The sequence below is a fragment of the Manis javanica genome, chromosome 1 (genome assembly GCF_040802235.1).
Source record: "Manis javanica isolate MJ-LG chromosome 1, MJ_LKY, whole genome shotgun sequence".
NCBI lineage: Eukaryota > Metazoa > Chordata > Mammalia > Pholidota > Manidae > Manis > Manis javanica.
Genome location: NC_133156.1, coordinates 110,148,605 through 110,169,895, shown reverse-complemented (window position 1 = coordinate 110,169,895; position 21,291 = coordinate 110,148,605). Strand labels below are relative to the sequence as shown.

The 21,291-nt window shown below is 38.5% G+C and overlaps 1 pseudogene; it reads right to left on the bottom strand.

The window, feature by feature from the left end:
* The window catches only part of LOC118973144 (chondroitin sulfate proteoglycan 4-like), a 54,861-nt pseudogene that overhangs the window by 22,460 nt on the left and 11,110 nt on the right, over positions 1 to 21,291 (bottom strand).

Sequence of the window (21,291 nt, the reverse complement as noted above, 5' to 3'; positions counted from 1 at the left end):
TGGAGGAGAAGAGAGTGGCCAGAAGTTATAGGAGTGGTCCGGTTCTGGGTGTATGCTGAAGGGAAAGCCAACAGAGTTTCTGATGAAGTAGATGTGGTGAGATTGGGGAGAGTGGAGCTCAGCCATTTTGGAGTAAGATCAGTGCAATTTGGAATATGTTGAGTTTAAAATGCTAATTTAGACATCAAGGCACATCTGAAGGAATTAGGCTGTTTTGAGTTTCTGCAGTCATGCAGTCACATGGTATTTCACTAACACTAAAAATGGGTGGCTTTATCACTAACTAAATTTTCACATTTCCATCTGTATTTACAAAGGTCTTCCCTGCAGACACACTACGCACATTCCCAAGCTTCGGTGTCATTCTTTGCTCTCTGAGTAGAAATTTATCATCTTTTATGCTTGTTACAACTTACAGTCCTAAGAGATTTTTATAGATAATCTCTCTGGCAGAACAAGCAGTTTATGAACTAAGCTCATGCCCACTCATCATCTAGTAATTATTTAAACAGAATTTAATTTCAGAAAGAAAAAACAGGTAGGGTTCCTGTATTTTCATAGCAGGCATGATATACCACTTTAGCTATATAATCTTGGGCACATCTCTTAATTTCTCTGTGCCTTAATTTCATCATCAGTAAATGAGAAATGAGAGAATTATTATATATAATGAGTGATTTAAATTATATAAAGTACTGAGATTGAGCTTCACCTGGAACATAGAAAATATTCAGTAAACATTAGCTTTATGTTACCTATCTTCTTCATCAGATTTGACTTTAAGGATGATGTGATTTTTAAAAATATTACTTAAAAAGGCATTTGAAGTGTGATGCTTGCCACTATGGTGGCTGTTCTAGAACATGTACTGCAGATTTTGTTTAGGCCTACAGCATTCCTTTTTAATTTGGGGTGACTATCTGTTTAATGATTGTATTGTCAATGGACGCTCCTGCATCTTGGCATTTGGAATAGGCCCACTGAGGATTTTTCAGCACCAGACTCTAAGCCCATCAATTTTTTAATAGCTACCAGAAAGACTAATCAACCTAATGTTCAATAGAGGTTTCAGCCTTCAGTTAATCCAGGGAAAGGCTGCAGTTTCTACAAAACAAACAAGTTGGACTGTTGGACAAAATTCCAAGCCCATTCATTCCAGTTTTTCACTTTTTACAATTAAAATCCATCCATGTATCTCATTCTCATTTGTTCAAACTGAAACTGATTTAAAAATGTACTGCCATTCTCTTCCTGTGACTTGTAGATACTCATATTTTCCAACACTGTGCGCACAAAAGCTGGATGAAGCATGTTTTCCATGGTAGTTATTCTTCTGTGAAACAGTTTTTGTCCCCTCTTGCCTCTGGAATATACCATCTTCCAAAACAGATGGAAAACCTGCCACTCCAAACAAGAGCTAGCAAAATCAGTTCTTCATTTCCACTCAAACCAAATTTAATTATCTTACCAGCCCCTCTAATTTGAGTGAGGCATGATGTAGTACCCAACCATTGGTAATAGAAACCTCAGAAAAGAAAAACAAAGACCCCAAATTTGAATTCAGAATTAAAAGTGATCCAAAGATCAGGAGGTAATCATTTAAGGAATAAATATCTGAAAAAATTAATGCATTAATTGTAATAATAAATTTTTTGATTCACTTCATTTAACTTAAACAGGTGGTTAGTGGGATTTAGAAACCTAATTACAATCCAATATAATCCTCATTATGGTCCCAGTATTTAAAAGCTTTGAGTTTTATATGAGGGATGTAGGATCTTTCATTAAGTCACTATCCTGGTGTTTGACACTTCCTGGCCTTCAGTCATCATTTCAGGCTTTGCTGCCCTAATTTGTCCACTCTCTCTTCTCTCAAGGCTCTTTTTAGTGATGACAAGTTCTTATCATAAACAAGCAAATGATTCTATTTTGGGCATAACAAACAAAACAAAGCAAAATATACAGTATTGAAAGCAAAAGTTGAAAAATAGGAAAATGAAGCCCTCTTGTGGACACAAATGCATTTTATCAGGTATGCACAACATCACTGGTCAAGCTTGACTACAAAAGCACTCAGTAGAATGTATTTCAGGGTAAAATGCAAAGGTTCACCTGAGGTGATTTAACTCTAATTTTTGTCAGGACAGATACGATTTCCTGTCTGAATGGCTTCAGAGATCAGCCAGCCAGAGGTCCTATGACTTAAGGAAAGTTGTTTAAAGTTCTTCAGGAGAAAAAAAGGTATTTGCAATTCTGGGACAGAATGGTTAATATTCAGATTTCTGCCTCTGAATTCCCATCCAGAGCCTGAGACACTATCAGCAGCTCTAGCTCTTATACTCCCACTTCCTTCTCCCAAGGAAACTAGATGACCTTCCCTGCCACCTCCTCCAAGCTCCGGTGACTGAGCGGTCATGCAGGACAATCTGAAGGTCTTGAGAAATGCTGTTTGAAAAGGCAATGACAGCATAGAATCTGGAAACTATCATTAATAGTCACATTAATTTTATTTGTCAACTTGACTGGGCCACAGGGTACCCAGATATTTGGCCAAACATTATTGTGGGTGTTTCTATGAGGATGAGGGTAACATTTAAATTGGTGTCTGAGTTAAGCAGACTGCTCTCTCACATCTGGGTGGGTCTCATCCAATCAGCTGAAGGCCTGAGTAGAACAAAGAGGCTGATCCTCCACTGAGTAAAGAGAATTCACTCCAGTCCGACTGCTTTGGGACTGGGTGGCAGGCTCTTCCTGTTGGCCTTAGTATGGGAGCTACGCCACTGGCTCTCCCGCCTCTCAGGTCTCCGGACTCAGACCGCAGCTAAACCCGTGGCGCTCCTGAGACTCTAGCCTGCCACCTCCACAATCATATATACAATATATATATTTTATACACACACACTTTTTTGGCTGTTTCTCTGGAGAACCCTAATAATACAAAGGCCTTATGAGTTTATATTTAGAACTGCCTTTGCCCTAGACTCTGCCATGGTCTAACTTGGTTATTTTGGGCAAGTCACTTCACCTCTGGAGCATTCTCTAGTCTTTAAAATGGAAATAAAAGCAGCACTCACTGTATCTACTTCACCGGGTCTCTGGGCCTCTTAACTATAACTGTGAAAAAAGAGGCAGTAGAATGTCATGGTCACAAGAAAAACTTGCGTCCTAGCTCTGCCACTCGCTGCCTATGAGCAGCTCTTGCACTTTTGACCATGGGCAAGTGTCTCAGCCTTTCTAGGCCTCAGATTCCTCATCCTTAAAATAAAAATCATATCCCATAAAGCTGTTGAAGATTAAATGAGAAAATAAATATAAGACAACTAGAAAAATGTCAGGCACAGAGTAAGTACAAGGTAAGCATTAGCTCTCATTATGATTACATAAATGGTAGTTATTATTACTGTTTGATATGCTCAGAAATCTAGAAGAAGATAACTTGCTGTCTGAAATCATCCCCTAAATTTTACTCTTTTGCCTGGAAATAAGTAGTGTAACCATGGTTTGGAAAAGTATCTGTTATTGGAAAATGTATTCCCAGAGCTCTGCTATTTTGATGAAATGCATGTATTTTATACATTAGTTTTCAGAGAGTTAATAAGCCTGATGTATGACAATTCTTTAACTGTATTAAAAATTATCAATTTGTGAGAACACTTTGCAATATGTCTAAAACACACTGTCTTTTCCAGGGGTTTTCTATGCTTATTTTCCATTATTATTAAATATTCTCAAGGATGTGATAGAGATATCATACTCCAATTTGAAAAATTAGGGGAAGAAAGTTAAGGATATCTTAGATGTCATAAACTGTGTATACAGGCTCTCAAAATTAGCAAAACCAATTTCTGGATACCTACTGGCTTTTTTTATCATCTGAATATGCTGAGATTGATAATAGGCATTGCAATTATGTTTAAAATTTCAGTGCACAAAATTTCATCATTCCAAAATCCTTAAGGAATTTCCTTCACATTATAGTATAGATAACAGGAAAGCAATACTTACATGACCAGGTCTACATCCCTTTATCTTCAATATTTAAATTTTTATAACTTATTATGTTCTTCCTTTTCTGTATTTCCCCTCCTCACCATGACTTGGGGCCACAATAGCAGTACCTAAAGTGAATCAGCAAGGTTTCAGACAATGTACCTGGTCCCTCCAACCCCACCTTCGTTCCTGCTGGAAAAAAAAAAAAGGGAAATGGAAAGCCGATGGGCAGGCAGGGTTCACCTGGAAGGTGGGGCAGTCACAGGGAGACCTCAGAGCTGACAAAAACAATCGGACCCTCTTCCTTCCTGAACACACAGACCTCTTACATGTGGTAATGTACCCTGATGAAGAGGTATTGGGGGGAGGTTGTTATACACTGCATCAATTCTGTTATAACTGTGTAGTACCTGTTTTGAGGTGGCCTGATATATAGGTTTCCATAAATGAACTCCTAGGGATTTACTCAACCTGTAAAAGATCAGTTGTTCCCAGAAACAAGAAGACTAATGAAAAAAAATGATTTGCCCATATAAAAACATTCGGCTTTCCTAGATTTGTGGCTTACAGTGTTTTTGAAAAACACCCAAAGTAAGGAATACATTATACACAGTAATCTGGTACGCATATGTGTACATGTATGTGTGTATACACATACATACTTCTTTACAGTCCAAAGTTTCTGCACAACAGTAGTTTCATTTAACAACATCTGAAGTGGAAGTTTCATATAACAATGCACTCTGATCCTATCTGTTCTGTTTTACTCTGTTTATTTGTTTTTGAAATATTGGTCGTGATCCACTCAATTAATTTCACAATGCACTAAGAGGTTGCAACCTGCAGTTTTAAAACACTGTTCCAGATTACTCCCATTGCGGATAGCAGAGTCTGGTCTCTCTGCTCAGACTACCTCTACTCGAAACTCACTCTGTCTTACTAACTCCATGACCTTGGCTAAGTGACTTAACCATTGTGGGCCCCAAGTCTACTGCAATCCTCACTATGTCAAGGTTTATTCATAGAATTAAATAAGACATCACGTGATGCTTTGAGAACTGAGCCTGGCTCATAGCAGGGGCTCCATAAACTCTGGCCCACTTCCTCATTTTTATGTCTGGAATGCCAAAGGAACGAAACAGCTTGAAAGGGTGGGCCATATGCCCGGAAATCAACCCTCACCATGGAATCTAATATCTTACCTCTCTCCTTCCTCTTTCTGCTCTGATCACTAAGATTTTTCAGGTCCTCAAACATGCCAGGCCTACTACACACACTTCCCTTGCTCTGGATTATTCCTCTCCTGGGAATGTCTTCCATCTAGTATTCCTATGGCACCTGAATCCCTCACCTTATCATCTCCACTCCCACCTTTACCAGAAAAAGAGGTAACACAATAGACGTAGACTGCCTTTCCTTGGAAAGGCCTGCTTACAATGCTGACCCTTGGCTGGCTTCTGGGAACGCAGCTGTTAAGGAGTTTCCTGTACTGATACAACTTTCCCTAAAGAATAAGAGTGACTCACTGCAACTAAACTGTTTGCACAGATAATGTGGTTTGTGCTGGACACCTGCCTTCCTGCTGAGAACCTGGGGCTTTGGCACATACTAGCCAGAGAGTACCTGCTTGAGAAGTCCCCAGTAAATATCTTGGCAGCCAGCATCTCATGGGCTTCCCTTGTAGATAGCACCTTCTGTGTTGTCACAACTTGTTGCTTCAGGAATTCAGTACATCCTGTGTGACCTCACCAGGAGAGGACTAAACAGTTTGACCTAGTTTCCTTTGGATTTCACCCCATGTGCTGATGCTACTTCAGATTTCTTACTGTAATAAATCTTAATCGTGCATCAAACTATATGCTGAGTTCTATGAGTCCTTGTTAATCAATGAACCTGGGAAGGTCCTGGGAACTCCTGAGACACAGGCCTCCGCTCAGATATCTCTTTCTTGGAGAGGCCTTCCCTCACCCTTCCTTGCAAAGTCAGCATTCCAGAATCCCATCACTCTCTGTACCTTTAAATGCTTTGCAGAAAAATCTACCAGATCACCACTTTGCCACCTAATTTTATTGTCTTCCCACTGAACAGATCCATGAGTGCACTTAGACATTCAATACTCATCAAGCCCCTATTACATGCCAAATAAAAAGGCAAAGCCTGGAGGAGGAGCCAAGATGGTGGCTTGAGTAGGGCAGCAGAAATCTCTTCCCAAAACCATATACATTTTTGAAAATACAACAAATACAACTATGCCTAACAGAGAGACCAGAAAATACAATACAACAGCCAGGCTACATCTACATCTGCAAGAACTCAGCATCTCATGAAGGGGGTAAGATACAAAGCCACAACAAGGCGGGACCCGAGCACTCCCCCAACGCCAGCTCACCAGTGGGAGGAGAGGAGTTGGAGCGGGGAGGGAGTGGAAGCACAGGACTGCTAAATAATCAGCCCTAGTAATATGCACTGGGAGCACAGACACACATTGCATGGTGTGCTGGATATTAAAGAAACGGAAAATTAAAATCTGTGAGTGGGTCCCCACAGCCGGCTCCCCTGGGACAAAAGAAAAGCGAGTGCTTTTTGAAACTCTTAAAGGGAAGGGCTTCACAGCTGGATGGAATCATCCTGGCACACTCATCCCAGCAGGCTGGGAATCCTGAGGAACTTCAGGCTCCCTAACCCCCTGGGTGGCAACGCAGCTCTGAAGACCCTCAGAGCGATAAGCAGCCTGCCATTCATTCCCCACAGCCGGTGCAGCCCCAGCCCTGCCACAGTGGCAAAGCAGCTGGAGAGTGGCTCTGCCCACAGTAACTGCCCAGAGTCTTGTCCCAGAACACAGCTACACAGGCCAGACCCAGAGGCCACGGCTGGCAGGCAGTGCCTGGCACAGACAGAGGAGGCAGGGGCAAGGCGCAAAGGGATGCTGTTCTCGCAGAAGAGCACACCCAGCATGCCTGCCTCTCCCTGCAGGGCTCTGGGCTACCCCGAGGGCTAACCCAGAGACTGCTCCCAGCGTGTGGGTAACCGACACAGGCAGTGGAGAAGGGCAAGGCAACCAGAAAGCAGGAAGGGACTTTGTTCTCCCAGCTGACACATGTGCCACCTGCCTATATCCACCTTTATTGCCATGAAAAGGCAGAGGAATTTGGTCCAGTCAAGAATCATGCACACAACCCCCGAGAGAGGGCCTGGGGAGATAGATAAAACCAATCTTCCTGAAAAAGAATTTAAAATAAAGGTCATAACCATGCTGATGGACCTGTGAGAAATATGCAAGAGCTAAGGGATGAACTCAGGAGGAAGATTACAGAAATGAAACAATCTCTGGAAGGACTTAAGAGCAGACTGGATGAGGTGCAAGAGACTGTTAATGGAATAGATATCAAGAAGAGGAATACAGAGAAGCTGAGGAAGAGACAGACAAAAGGACCTCCATGAATGAAAGAATATTAACAGAACTGTGACCAATCCAAACAGAAAAATATTCACATTATAGGGGTACCAGAAGAAGAAGAAGAGAGAAAAAGGGATAGAAAGTGTCTTTGAAGAAATAATTGCTGAAAACTTTCCCAAACTGGGGGAGGAAATAATCTCTCAGACCATGGAAGCCCACAGATCTCCCAACACAAGGGACCCAAGGAGGACAACACCAAGACATATAATAATTAAAATGGCAAAGATCAAAGACAAGGACAGAGTATTAAAGGAAGCCAGAGAGACAAAAAAGATCACCTACAAAGGAAAACCCATCAGGCTATCATCAGACTTCTCAACAGAAACCCTACAGGCCAGAAGAGAATGGCATGATATACTTAATGTAATGAAACAGAAGGGCCTCGAACCAAGAATACTGTATCCAGCATGATTATCATTTAACTATGAAGGAGGGATTAAATAATTCCCAGACAAGCAAAAGTTGAGGGAATTTGCCTCCCACAAACCACCTCTATGGGATATTTTAAAGGGACTGCTCTAGATGGAAGCACTCCTAAGGCTAAATAGATGTCATCAGAGAAAATAAAATCATACCAAAGAAAGCAGACCAACCAAATACTAAAGGCAAAAAATAAAATCAAGTATTCACAAAAGCAGTGAAAGGAAACACAAAAGAGTACAGAATAAAACACCTAACATATAAAGAATGGAGGAGGAATAAGAAGGGAGAGAAATAAAGAATCATCAGACTGTGTTTATAATAGCTTAATAAGTGAATTAAGTTAGATGGTTAGATAGTAAAGAAGCTACTGTTGAAGCTTTGGTAACCACGAATCTAAAGCCTGCAATGGCAATAAGCACATCTCTTTCAATAATCACCCTAAATGTAAATGGACTGAATGCACCAATCAAAAGACAAAGAGTAATTGAATGGATAAAAAAACAAGATCCATCTATATGTTGCTAACAAGAGACTCACCTCAAACCCAAAGACATGCACAGACTAAAAGTGAAGGAATGGAAAAAGATATTTCATGCAAACAATAGGGAGTAAAAAGCAGGTGTTGCAGTACTTGTATCAGACAAAATAGACTTCAAAACAAAGAAAGCACCAAGAGATAAAGAAGGACATTACATAATGATAAAGGGGTCAGTCCAACAAGAGGATATAACCATTATAAATTTACATGCACCCAATACAGGAACACCAGCATATGTGAAAGAAATACTAACAGAATTGAAGGAGGAAATAGAATGCAATGCATTCGTTCTAGGAGACTTCAACACACCACTCACTCCAAAGGACAGATCCACCAGATGGAAAATAAGTAAAGACATAGAGGCACTGAACAACACACTAGAACAGATGGACCTAACAGATGTCTATAGAATTCTATACCCAAAAGCAGCAGAATAAAAACTCTTCTCAAGTGCACATGGAACATTTTCCAGAATAGACCACATACTAGGCCACAAAAAGAGCCTCAGTAAGTTCAAAAAGATTGAAATTCTACCAACCAACTTCTCAGACCACAGAGGTATAAAACTAGAAATAAACTGTACAAAAAAAACAAAAAGGCTCACAAACACTTGGAGGCTTAACAACATGCTCCTAAATAATCAATGGATCAATGATCAAATTAAACAGAGATCAAGCAATATATGGAGACAAATGACAACAACAGCACAAAGCCCCAACTTCTGTGGGATGCAGTGAATGCAGTTCTAAGAGGAAAGTATACAGCAATCCAGGCCTATTTAAAGAAGGAAGAACAATCACAAATGAATAGTCTAAAGTCACAATTATTGAAATTGGAAAAAGAAGAACAAATGAGGCCCAGTCAGCAGAAAGAGGGACATAATAAAGATCAGAAAAGGAATAAATAAAATTGGGAAGAATAAAACAATAGAAAAAATCAATGAAACCAAGAGCTGGTTCTTTGAGAAAATAAACAAAGTAGATAAGCCCCTAGCCAGACTTATTAACAGAAAAAGAAAATCTACACACATCAACAGAATCAGAAATGAGAAAGGAAAAATCATGATGGACCCCACAGAAATACAAAGAATGATAAGAGGATACTATGAAAATCCATATGCTAACAAAGCTGGAAAACCTAGAAGAAATGGACAACTTCCTAGAAAAATACAACCTTCCAAGACTGACCAAGGAAGAAACAGAAAATCTAAACAGACCAATACCAGCAACAAAATTGAAGCAGTAATAAAAAAACAACCCAAGAACAAAACCCCCGGGCCAGATGGATTCACCACTGAATTTTATCAGAAATATAAAGAAGACATAATACTCATTCTCCTTAAAGTTTTCCAAAAAATAGAAGAGGACAGAATACTTCCAAACTCATTCTATGAAGCCAGCATCACTCTAATACCAAAACCAGGCAAAGACACTACCAAAAAAGAAAATTACAGACCAATATCCCTGATAAATATGATACAAAAACACTCAACAAAATATTAGCAAACCAAATTCAAAAATACATCAAAAGGATCATACACCATGATCAAGTGGGATTCATCTCAGGGATGCAAGGATGGTACAACATTCAAAAATCCATTAACATCATCCACCACATAAACAAAAAGAAGGACAAAAATCACATGATTATCTCCATAGACACTGAAAAAGCATTTGACAAAATTCAACATCCATAATTGATAAAAACTCTCAACAAAATGGGTATACAGGGCAAGTACCTCAACATAATAAAGGCCATATATGACAAACCCACAGCCAACATCATACTTAACAGTGAGAAGCTGAAAGCTTTTCCTCTAAGATCAGGAACAAGACAGGGCTGCCCACTCTCCCCACTGTTATTCAGCATAGTACTGGAGGTCCTAGCCATGGCAATCAGACAAAACAAAGAAATACAAGGCATCCAGATTGGTAAAGAATAAGTCAAACTGTCACTATTTGCAGATGACATGATATTGTACATAAAAAACCCTAAAGACTCCACTCCAAAACTACTAGAACTAATATCTGAATTCAGCAAAGTTACACAGGATACAAAATTAATACACAGAAATCTGTTGCTTTCCTATACACTAACTATGAACTAGCAGAAGAGAAATCAGGAAAACAATTCCATTCACAATTACATCAAAAAGAATAAAATATCTAGGAATAAACCTAACCAAAGAAATGAAAGACCTATACCCAGAAAACTACAAGACACTCTTAAGAGAAAGTAAAGAGGACATTAACAAATGGAAACGCATCCCATGCTCTTGGTTAGGAAGAATTAATAATTGTCAAAATGGCCATTCTGCCTAAAGCAATCTACAGTTTCAATGCAATCCCTATCAAAATACCAACAGCATTCTTCAATGAACTGGAACAAATAGTTTTAAAATTCATATGGAACCACAAAAGACCACAAATAACCAAAGCCATCCTGAGAAGGAAGAATAAAGCAGGGGGGATCTCGCTTCCCAACTTCAAGCTCTACTACAAAGCCACAGTAATCAAGACAATTTTGTACTGGCACAAGAACAGAGCCTCAGACCAGTGGAACAGAATAGATAGTCCAGTTATTAACCCAAACATATATTGTCAATTAATATATGATAAAGGAGCCATGGACATACAATGGGGAAATGACAGTCTCTTCAACAGCTGGTGTTGGCAAAACTGGACAGCTACATGCAAGAGAATGAAACTGGATCATTGTCTAACCCCATACACAAAAGCAAATTTGATTCACTTCTCAGTGAAATAACAATGGTCTAAAAATATCTTACAATTAGATTCTTAGAAACAACTTTTAAGAAGTGCTTTTAGACACTTCGGCAGAGTTGGCACATCATGCAATTAATTTCAACCCAGTGTCATAACAGGGCTGAAAGCAATTTCCTAGTAGCTTGTTAGAAACATCATATAAGAAGTACTCTTGCACACTTCACTATAGCATGACCTACCAGGACTCACTTCTACTCAGTGAAATAATACCATTCTGAATGTGTGTGATAAGGGGCTTGTTGGAGTTGTCTTGTAAGATTTTTTCATAAAACTTCACTATGGGTGTGTTCTAATTGGATTCAGTCCTACTCAGTAGCATAACACATCTTCATGTAGCTTGTTAGGAACACCTTTTAAGAATTTTTCTTTAACAATTTATGTCAATGGTCACCTCATGGTTTTTAATTCTATTGAGTAAAGGAACACTGTTCTGAAAAAAAAAGTAAATTCGAAATGGATCAAAGACCTGAATGTAAGTCATGAAACCATAAAACACTTAGAAAAAAACATAGGCAAAAATCTCTTGGACAGAAACATGAGCAATTTCTTCATGAACATATCTTACCAGCAAGGGAAACAAAAGCAAAAATGAACAAATGGGACTATATCAAGCTGAAAAGCTTCTGTACATCAAAGGACACCACCAATAGAACAAAAAGACATCCTACAGTATGGAAGAATATATTCATAAATGGCAGATCTGATAAAGAGTTGAAATCCAAAATATATAAAGAGCTCACACACCTCAACAAATAAAAAGCAAATAATCCAATTGTAAAATGGGCACAGGATCTGAACAGACACTTTTCCAAAGAAGAAATTCAGATGGCCAACAGACACGTGAAAAGATGCTCTACATCGCTATTCATCAGAGAAATGCAAATTAAAACCACAATGAGATATCACCACACACCAGAAAGGATGGCCACCATCCAAAAGACAAACAACAACAAATGTTGGCGAGGTTGTGGAGAAAGGGGAACCCTCCTACACTGCTGGTGGGAATGTAAATTAGTTCAACCATTGTGGAAAGCAGTATGGAGGTTCCTCAGAATGCTCAAAATAGAAATACCATTTGATCCAGGAATTCCACTTCTAGGAATTTACCCTAAGAATGCAGCACTCCAGTTTGAAAAAGACAGATGCACCCCTATGTTTATCGCTGCACTATTTACAATAGCCAAGAAATGGAAGCAACCTAAATGTCCATCAGTAGATGAATGGATAAAGATGTGGTACATATACACAATGGAATATTATTCAGCGATAAGAAGAAAACAAATTCTACCATTTGCAACAACATGGATGGAGCTAGAGGGTATTATGCTCAGTGAAATAAGCCAGGCAGAAAAAGACAAGTATCAAATGATTTCACTCATATGTGGAGTATAAGAACAAAGAAAAAACTGAAGGAACAAAACAGCAGCAGACCCACAGAACCCAAGAATGGACTAACAGTTACCAAAAGGAAAGGGACTGGGGAGCATGGGTGGGAAGGAAGGGATAAGGGGAAAAAAGGGGAGGCATTACTATTAGCAGACATAATGTAGGGGGGGCACGGGGGGGGCTGTACAACACAGAGAAGACAAGTAGTGATTTTATAGCATCTTACTACGCTGATGGACAGTGACTGTAATGTGGTATGTGGGGGGGGGACTTGGTGATGGAGGGAGTCTAGTAAACATAATGTTCCTCATGTAATTGTAGATTAATGATACCATAAATGAATGAATGAATAAATAAATAAATAAATAAAAGGCAAAGCCCTTCCAAATGGAGCTTGCATTGATTGGGGGAGACAAACAATAGGTTGTCTCTTTAGTATCAGAGAGCAAGGGACACTAAAAAGGAGAATAAAGCAGGATCAAGGGACAAGAACATCATGGTGCTCTTTCTGCTGGTGTGGTCAGGGAATCATCAATGAGATCACTGCATCTGGAAGCCTGTGGAACCAGAGGAGGCTTCCCAGAGGCAATAACACACCCACAAGTAGACCTATAACTATATTCTGCACCATATGACTGGAAATCAGTGAAATCTCAAAAGGCTGTATTCACAACAGTCATAATTTAAACAAAGAAAAAAATCACTTTTGGCAAATAAGCTTGAACACCTTGGAATGAAAAGATTTTCACTGATAAAATCATGGCCATTAACTACAATTGAAGAAACAAACTCTTGAGACTTTCTATTTTATTTTATTTTATTTTTATTGGAGTAAAGTTGATACACAATATTATATTTGTTTCAGAGGTACAACATAATGACTCAATAATTATATACACTAATAGATGCTTGCCACGATAAGTGTGGTTACCCCATTACCGTACCAAGATATTACAATGTTATTGGTTATATTCTCTATGTTGTACTTCCTTCCATTCCTATGACTAACTTATATTACAATTTGCAGTTTGCACCTCTTTATCCCCTTCACCCTAACCACCCTCTCTATGGTAACAAACAGTCTGTCACCTATATTTGTGGTTCTATCTATTTTTGTTTGTTTTGTTTTTTAGATTTCATGTATAAGTGAAGTCTTTTGTTATTTGTCTTTCTCTGCCTGGCTTATTTCACTTAGCATGATTCTTCTAGGTCAAACCATGTTGTCACAAATCACAGGATTTCCTTCTTTTTATGGCTAATATTCCATTGTGTATATATACCACATCTTCTTTATCCATTCATCTATCGATGGACACTTGGATTGCTTCTATATCTTTGTTATTGTAAATAATGCTGCAATGAACATAGGGATACATATATCTTTTCAAATTAGTGATTTGTTTTCTTTGGGTATATTTTCAGAAGTGGAATTGCTGGGTCTTATGGTATTTCTATTTTTAGTTTTTTGAAGAACCTACATATTGTTTTTCACAGTGGTTGGACAATTTATATTCTTACCAACAGTGTAGGAGGATTCCCTTCTCTCAACATCCTCACCAACACTTGTTATTTTTTACTTTTGTATAGTAGCCATTCTGACTGATGTGAAGTGATATCTCAGTGTGGTTTTGATTTACATTTCCCTGATGACTAATGATGTTGAGCATCTTTTCATGTGTCTGTTGGCCATCTGTATGTCTTCTTTGGAAAAATGTCTGTTCAGGTACTCTGCCCATTTTTTAACTGAATTATTTGTTTTTTGTATGTGTTGAGTTGTATGAGTTCTTTATATATTTTGGATATTAGCCTCTTATTGGATATATTAGTTGCAAATATATTTTCCAATACAGTAGGTTAGCTTTTGGTTTTGTTGAGGGATTCTTTTGTTCTGTAGAAGCTTTTTAGTTTTATGTAGTCCCACTTGTTTATTTTTGCTTTTGTTTCCCTTGCCTGGGGAAAAGTGTCCAGAAAGAAATTCTCATGCTGATGTTCATGAGATGCTTGCATATGCTTTTTTATAAGAGTTTTATGGATTCCTATCTTACATTTAGGTTTTCAATCCATGTAAAGTTTACTTTTGTGTATGTTGTAAGACAGTAATCCAGTTTTATTCTCTTACATGTAGTTGTTCAGTTTTCCCAACACCATTTATTGAAAGGATTGTCTTTTCCTCACTGTATATTCATCACTATCTGTCATATAGTAATTTACCATTTATATATGTGTTTATTTCTGGGCCTTCTATTCTGTTCCATTGATTTATGGGTCTGTTCTTAAGCCAGTACCATCCTGTTTTAATCACTGTAGCTTTGTAGTATATCTTGAAGTCAGGGAACATGATGCTCCCAGCTTTGCTGTTTTCTACCAAGATTGCTTTGGCTATTCAGTCTTTCATAGTTCCACATAAATTTTAGGATTCTTTGCTCTATTCATTGAAAAATGCTATTGATATTTTGATAGGGATTTAATCAAACCTGTAAATTGGTTTGTGCAGGATGGCCCTTTTAGCAATATTAATTCTTTCTATCCTGAGCGTGGGGGATAGATTGCCATTTATTCATGTCTTCTTCAATTTCTTTCATCATTGTCTCATAATTTTAGAACACAGGTCTTTCACTTCTGTGGTTAGGCTTATTCCTAGGTATTTTATTCTTTTTGATGCAATTGTAAATGGAATTGTTTTCCTAGTTTCTCTTTCTGTTAGTTCATTATTTGTATATAGGAATGCAACAGATTTCTGTGTATTAATTTTGTATCCTGTAACTTTGCTGAATCCATTTATTAGTTCTAATAGTTTTCTGATGGAGCTTTTAGGGTTTTCTATATACAGTATCATGTCATCTGGAAATAGTGACAGTTTTACTTCTTCATTACCAATTTGAATGTCTTGTATTTCTTTTTCTTGTCTGAATCCTGTGGCTAAGACTTCAAGTACTATATTGAATAAAAGTGTTGTGAGGGGACATCCTTGTCTTGTTCCTGTTCTTAGGTGAAAAACTTTCAGCTTTTTGCCATTGAATATGATGTTGGCTGTAGGTTTGTCATATGTGGGCTTTATTGTGTTGAGGTGTGTTCCCTCTATACCCACTTAATTGAGAGTTTTTATCATGAATGGATGTTGAATTTTGTCAAATGATTTTTCAGCATCTATTGAGAGGATCATATAGTTTTTATTCTTCATTTTGTTAATGTGGTGTAACATATTGATTGATTTGTGGATATTGTACCATCTTTGTATCTCTGGAATAAATCCTACTTGGTTGTGATGAATGATCCTCTTGATACATTTTTTAATTCAGTTTGATAATATTTTGTTGAGGATTTTTGCATCTATGTTCATCAGGGTATTGGTCTGTAATTTTCTTTTTTTGTGGTATCTTTGGTTTTGGTATTAGATGCTGGCTTCATAGAATGAGCTTGGGAGTATTCTCTCCTCTTGTACTTTTTGAAATACTTTAAGAAGGATAGATATTAGCTCCTCTTTAAATGTTTGGTAGAATTCACCCATGAAACCTTCTGGTTCTAGACCTTTGTTGGGAGTTTTTTGATTACCAGTTTAATTTTGTTAGAAGTAATTGGTCTGTTCAGATTTTCTGCTTCTTCCTGGATCAGTCTTGGAAAGTTGTACTTTTCTAGAAATTTATCCATTTCTTCTAGGTTGTCCAATTTATTGACATGTAATTTTTCACAGAATTCTCTTATAATACTTTGAATTTCTGTGATGTATGTTTAAACTTCTTTATCATTTCTGATTTTTTTATTGATAAGTGTCTTTTTTTCTTGATAAGTCTAGCTAAGGGTTTGCCTGTTTTGTTTACCTTCTCAAAGAACCAGCTCTTGGTTTCACTGATTTTTTTTCCTGTTTTTTTTTAGTGTCAGTTTTATTTATTTCTGCTCTGATCTTTATTATGTCCTTCCTTCTACTAATTTTGGGCTTTGTTCTTTTCTAATTCCTTCAGTTATAGGGTTAGATTTTTTATTTGAGATTGTTCTTGTTTCCTGAGGCAGGCCTATATTGCTATAAACTTCCCTCTTAGAACTGCTTTTGCTGCATCCCACATATTTTGAACCACTGTGTTTCTGTTTGCATTTGTTTCCATGTATTGTCTGATTCCCTCTTTGGTCTGTTCCTTGACCCATTGATTATTTAGAGGCATGTTGTTTAGCCTCCATGTGTTTGCTCTTTTTCCATTTTTTTTCTTTTAATTGATTTCTAGTTTCAGACTATTGTGGTCTGATAAGATGCTTGATACAATTCTAACCTTCTTAAATTTGTTGAGACTTGATTTGTATCCTAATATGTGACCTATTTTGGAGAACATTCCATGTGCACTTGAGAAAAACGTGTATTCTGTTGCTTTTTGAGAGGTTTCTTCCCCTTTAAAACAGTCAAGCAAATCCTACTAAAACTTCTTCTACATCTTTATACAACTAGATACTATGCCCTACAGTAGTACATAATCACCTCCAGATTTTAGACACAATGACTTTAGTTCCATAACTATGTTTTTCAGTCAGAGAGAAGAGAAAAGGTTTCCCCCAGTCTAGACTGGAATAAATCCATGCAATAGAAATGGTGGATTTACAGCCTCTCTATCTGTCCAAGTGCAGACTCACCCAGAGAATATCAAGCAAAGTTTACAGTCATACAAACCACAGGACAGTAGAACTGGAAGGATGAAGAGATGACCAAGAAAAACACACACATGCATGCATGCGTGCATGCATGCACGCACACACACACACACGACCCTGCAACCCATGCATGGTTTTGCTGTCAAGGGAAGTGAGGCCTAGAGAAATTTTGCTCAAATAGAGCATTTCACAAACTTTTAAACTCTGGTTTCCTAATGTTAATCCAGAGCTTTCAAGTCAGAGAAAGAGTTTCTCACCAGATAAATAAGAAAACTCAGAAAGGGCGAGTGTCAAATGACCACATCCATGAAAACCAGGAAGTTGAATCATTCCTGGCCTAGATCCAGGGAGGACGGTAGGAATGAAGGAAATGGCCACAGCTCCCAGTTACTCTTCCTTTTTTTTCTTGAGAGGAACACTCTGGTACCAAGAATGGGCAAGGGGGTCGGGCAAACTACCTAAGCAAGCTCAAGGTTCCTGGCAGAACAGTATTTCCCGAATTTTAAGGGAAGGCAGAGATAAAATCTAGGGTACACTTTTTTCCCTCACAACTTAATATACTAAACATGGCAGGTACGCTTAAATATAGTAAAGCTATTATTAAGTTGATTTTACATCTTATAGTTGATGATGCCACAGAACTGAAAGCCAAGCCTGGAATGGAGCTCCAGCTCCTTTTCATAAAGAAGCCTGAGTTCACTGCCTTATCCCTTGGTCCTCCTCTCCCTCAGCCAACTCCAGCTCTTCTCCCATGTCTTTCCAGATGGTAGGCCCCTCTCACCCTGCAGCTCTGCATCATGCAGTAAAATGCTCGATTCCTCGGCTGCAGTTCTCAGGCAAACACATATGCCCTTCCAACAGCTGCAGACCTACTCCCATAGGTCCACTTTACTAGGAGCAAGGGGCACATCAGCTTTGGAGATTTTTCTTACTGAGAAAGATAGCCCGTGATCCCATGGATGCACTAAGAGAGCTTGAGTTGGTCATGGCTAAAGAGGGAAAGCAGCAGAGCATGGTGGTAAGATGGTCAGACTTGGAAAGACTTGGCTTCAAGTCCACACCTTCCCTTGTGACCTCTCTGGGACTCAGGGCTCCCATTTTATAATGAGGATATTAATCACAGCAGTTCTTTCATAGGGCTGTAAAAATGACACCAGTTATAGATGTCCAGTAAGAACACAATAAATGTAAACTTCCATGACTGTGTTTAACAATAATTGACACCTATATTGCCTCACTCTAGCCAATAACCTGCTTCTCAGATCACTTTGCTGATAATGAGTTATTAGGTATTGATACAAAAAGAATGTGTGAGGGGAGAGGGAGTAAAGCAGCTGAAAACAGATGGGGAGGCCTCAGGTCTGATTAGCTACAATATATCATTCCCAGCCTACCTGGAATTACTGTGAAGCAAACTACAAAGATAAAGTTCTAAATGCATAAACACCATTAATTTTTCACTTAAAATGTAGAGGCTGCATAATGAGCCAAGCTATAAGATAGCTACAAGCACCAAAAAGTCCATTCTTAGATCCAATTATTTTGAAAACATAAAAACAGATTTTAAAAACCCAGCAATTCTTAACGACATAAAATTTTCTAGTTAGATTAGTCCCTGATGAGTTCCTGGGTATGCCTGCCCTATCATTTAATTGATGCTGGGGTGTTTTATAAATTGAAGTCAAAGGCTTACCACTCCATATTTCTTTGCTGTTCTCCTTGCTTTCTTGTCACTCTCTGTCACCTGCCTGGCCATCACTCTCACCAAAGACCTTTTTTTCTCTTTGTGTCAACCACTACCCAGACATGGTGGATCTGCTGCATCATTCTGCAGCTTGGAGGTCTAGATCTTTTGCCACTTAGAAAATAACACTTGAGATCTACTGGGGCAGAATAACATCTGCCCTAGCCATCATTTTGTTAGTTAAAATAGTTTATTTTACTACCACCACCATCCCTCCAAAAAGCAAAGTAGAAGAAAGTAGGGACAGAGGATTCTCAGAGTAGAAGTCAGGAGACCCTTCAACCAACCAGTGGTGGTACCCTAGGCTCCCCACTGCCCCCTGGGGCTTAGTTTCCTCACCAGAAAAATGAGGTTAGGGGTTCAACTTGATCCTCTGCTTTTTAACGGAGGAACTATATGCAAAAATATGCAATATACATACAGGCGTACATACATACACACATTATATATTCCATAAAAACATGTAAAATATCAATATGTTTTTTATGCTCAATTAATCTACATTAGTTGGTTATTACACAACAGTTAAAACTCAAGAAAAACTTCAAGACCATAACTAAATTCAGCCACAAGGCCATTCAGAGACTGCCACATAGATTTCCTATTCTTTAGACATGATTAGAAATAACTTTGGAAATGGAGGGAAGTAGGACAAAATAGATAAACTTTCAAAGGCAATTCTGGATCCAGACCATGAAAAGAGTGAATGAGAAGTTGTCTGAAGGAAGAGGGAAAATCCCTTAAACAATTAAAATGGTATTATGTTTTCCTTTTTTAAACAGTATGAAGATAAAATGGTTTTGCAAATTATACACTCCCACAACCATTCTAGACAGAATATATCTGCATATTCTCCCCATGGCCACATAATATAGTGCAAGTCCCTTGCTAGAATTCAAGGTCCTCATATCTAAACTTATGCTGTAAAGCAGGGACCACTGACTCCAGCTGAGTTGGTTTACTGGTCTATAGCAGGGATTGGCAAACATATTCATGAAGAACCAGAAAGTTAATATTTTACAGTTTCTGAGTCATGAGGCAAAACTGAGGATAGTGTATAGATATTATGTAACAAGAAAGAGAGCAAATTTCCACAATTTTTTGCTGATAAAATTCAAGCTGTATTAATAATTGAGTATAACTTTTTGCAATACAGATCCACTAATGAGAAGAATGAAATTTTTTATGAGGGAAAATATTTTGTTGACATGGGATTCAAAGTAAGTGTTCCCTGTTGTCAAATCAATTACTGAATTAAATGATTTCATCTATAAAAACCATGCTTTGCTTGCAGTCTGTACAAATAAATAGGCATCAAGCCTGATTGGGCTCATGGGCTGTATTTGCAACTTCCTGGTGGGGAATGTTTCTCAACAGGATACTACAAGCACTCTGGGCAGGACATTACTTCAATTTTTAAGACTGCCCCATACTTTGCAATATTAACCATCCCTGGCATTCACGCATTAAACAGAGCAGCATCTTCCAGTCAGTGCAAGAAGAAAAAATGCTCCACCACATTTCCAAGCTCTCCTACACCCAAGGGAAGTACCATCACCAGGTGGAAACACTGGACTTCTACTCCTGCCCACCTCTTCTGCATTTCCTCTGACCACCCAACTTCCAAAGAATCCGTTATTAACTATCTACTCTCATGGGTGGTGTAATGAGGCTGAAGTTGCCAAATACGTATATAGAAAGATTTGTCTCAGCCTAATTTCAAGGTGAATGCATTCAGATTTCCATGTCTGGACGCACCTGCAGAATGAGCCCATGAGGGGCTTAATTGTGTGACAGGCTAAGGATTCTCCCAGAAATGCAGCCATGATAATGGAAGAAACACACAAGACAAAAGGCTTGCCTTTGAAACACGGGTCAGTGTTGAGGGAACTGGCACTTCATATTTTCATTTACTTATTCCTTTAACAAATACTTATTTACTACATGTCAGACATTGCTGGAGACATTATACTGACACTCTGTCTGAGTCTAATTCAGCTGCCACACAGTTCCCTCATCTATCCAGTGAGGAAAATGGTAGCGCACAGCTCAGTGAGCTATAAGCCCTTCAAGCATCCCCTGGCACACAATGATAGCTAACACTTATTTTTTGCTCCCTTACTATTACAAGGCTACAATTATTCTCCAAGCTGGAATAGCAAATTTATGCCCAAGTCTTTATTAGTAGGAACAGCAAGAAAGAATGAGTTAAAATCAAGAAAATGTATTAAATGAAATCTTGGGGATACCTGAGTGTAAACCAGCACCTCTGGGTTCACGAGCATTGACTCAGCAGTACTGGTGTGCCAGGAAAATGGTGCGATGAGAGCCA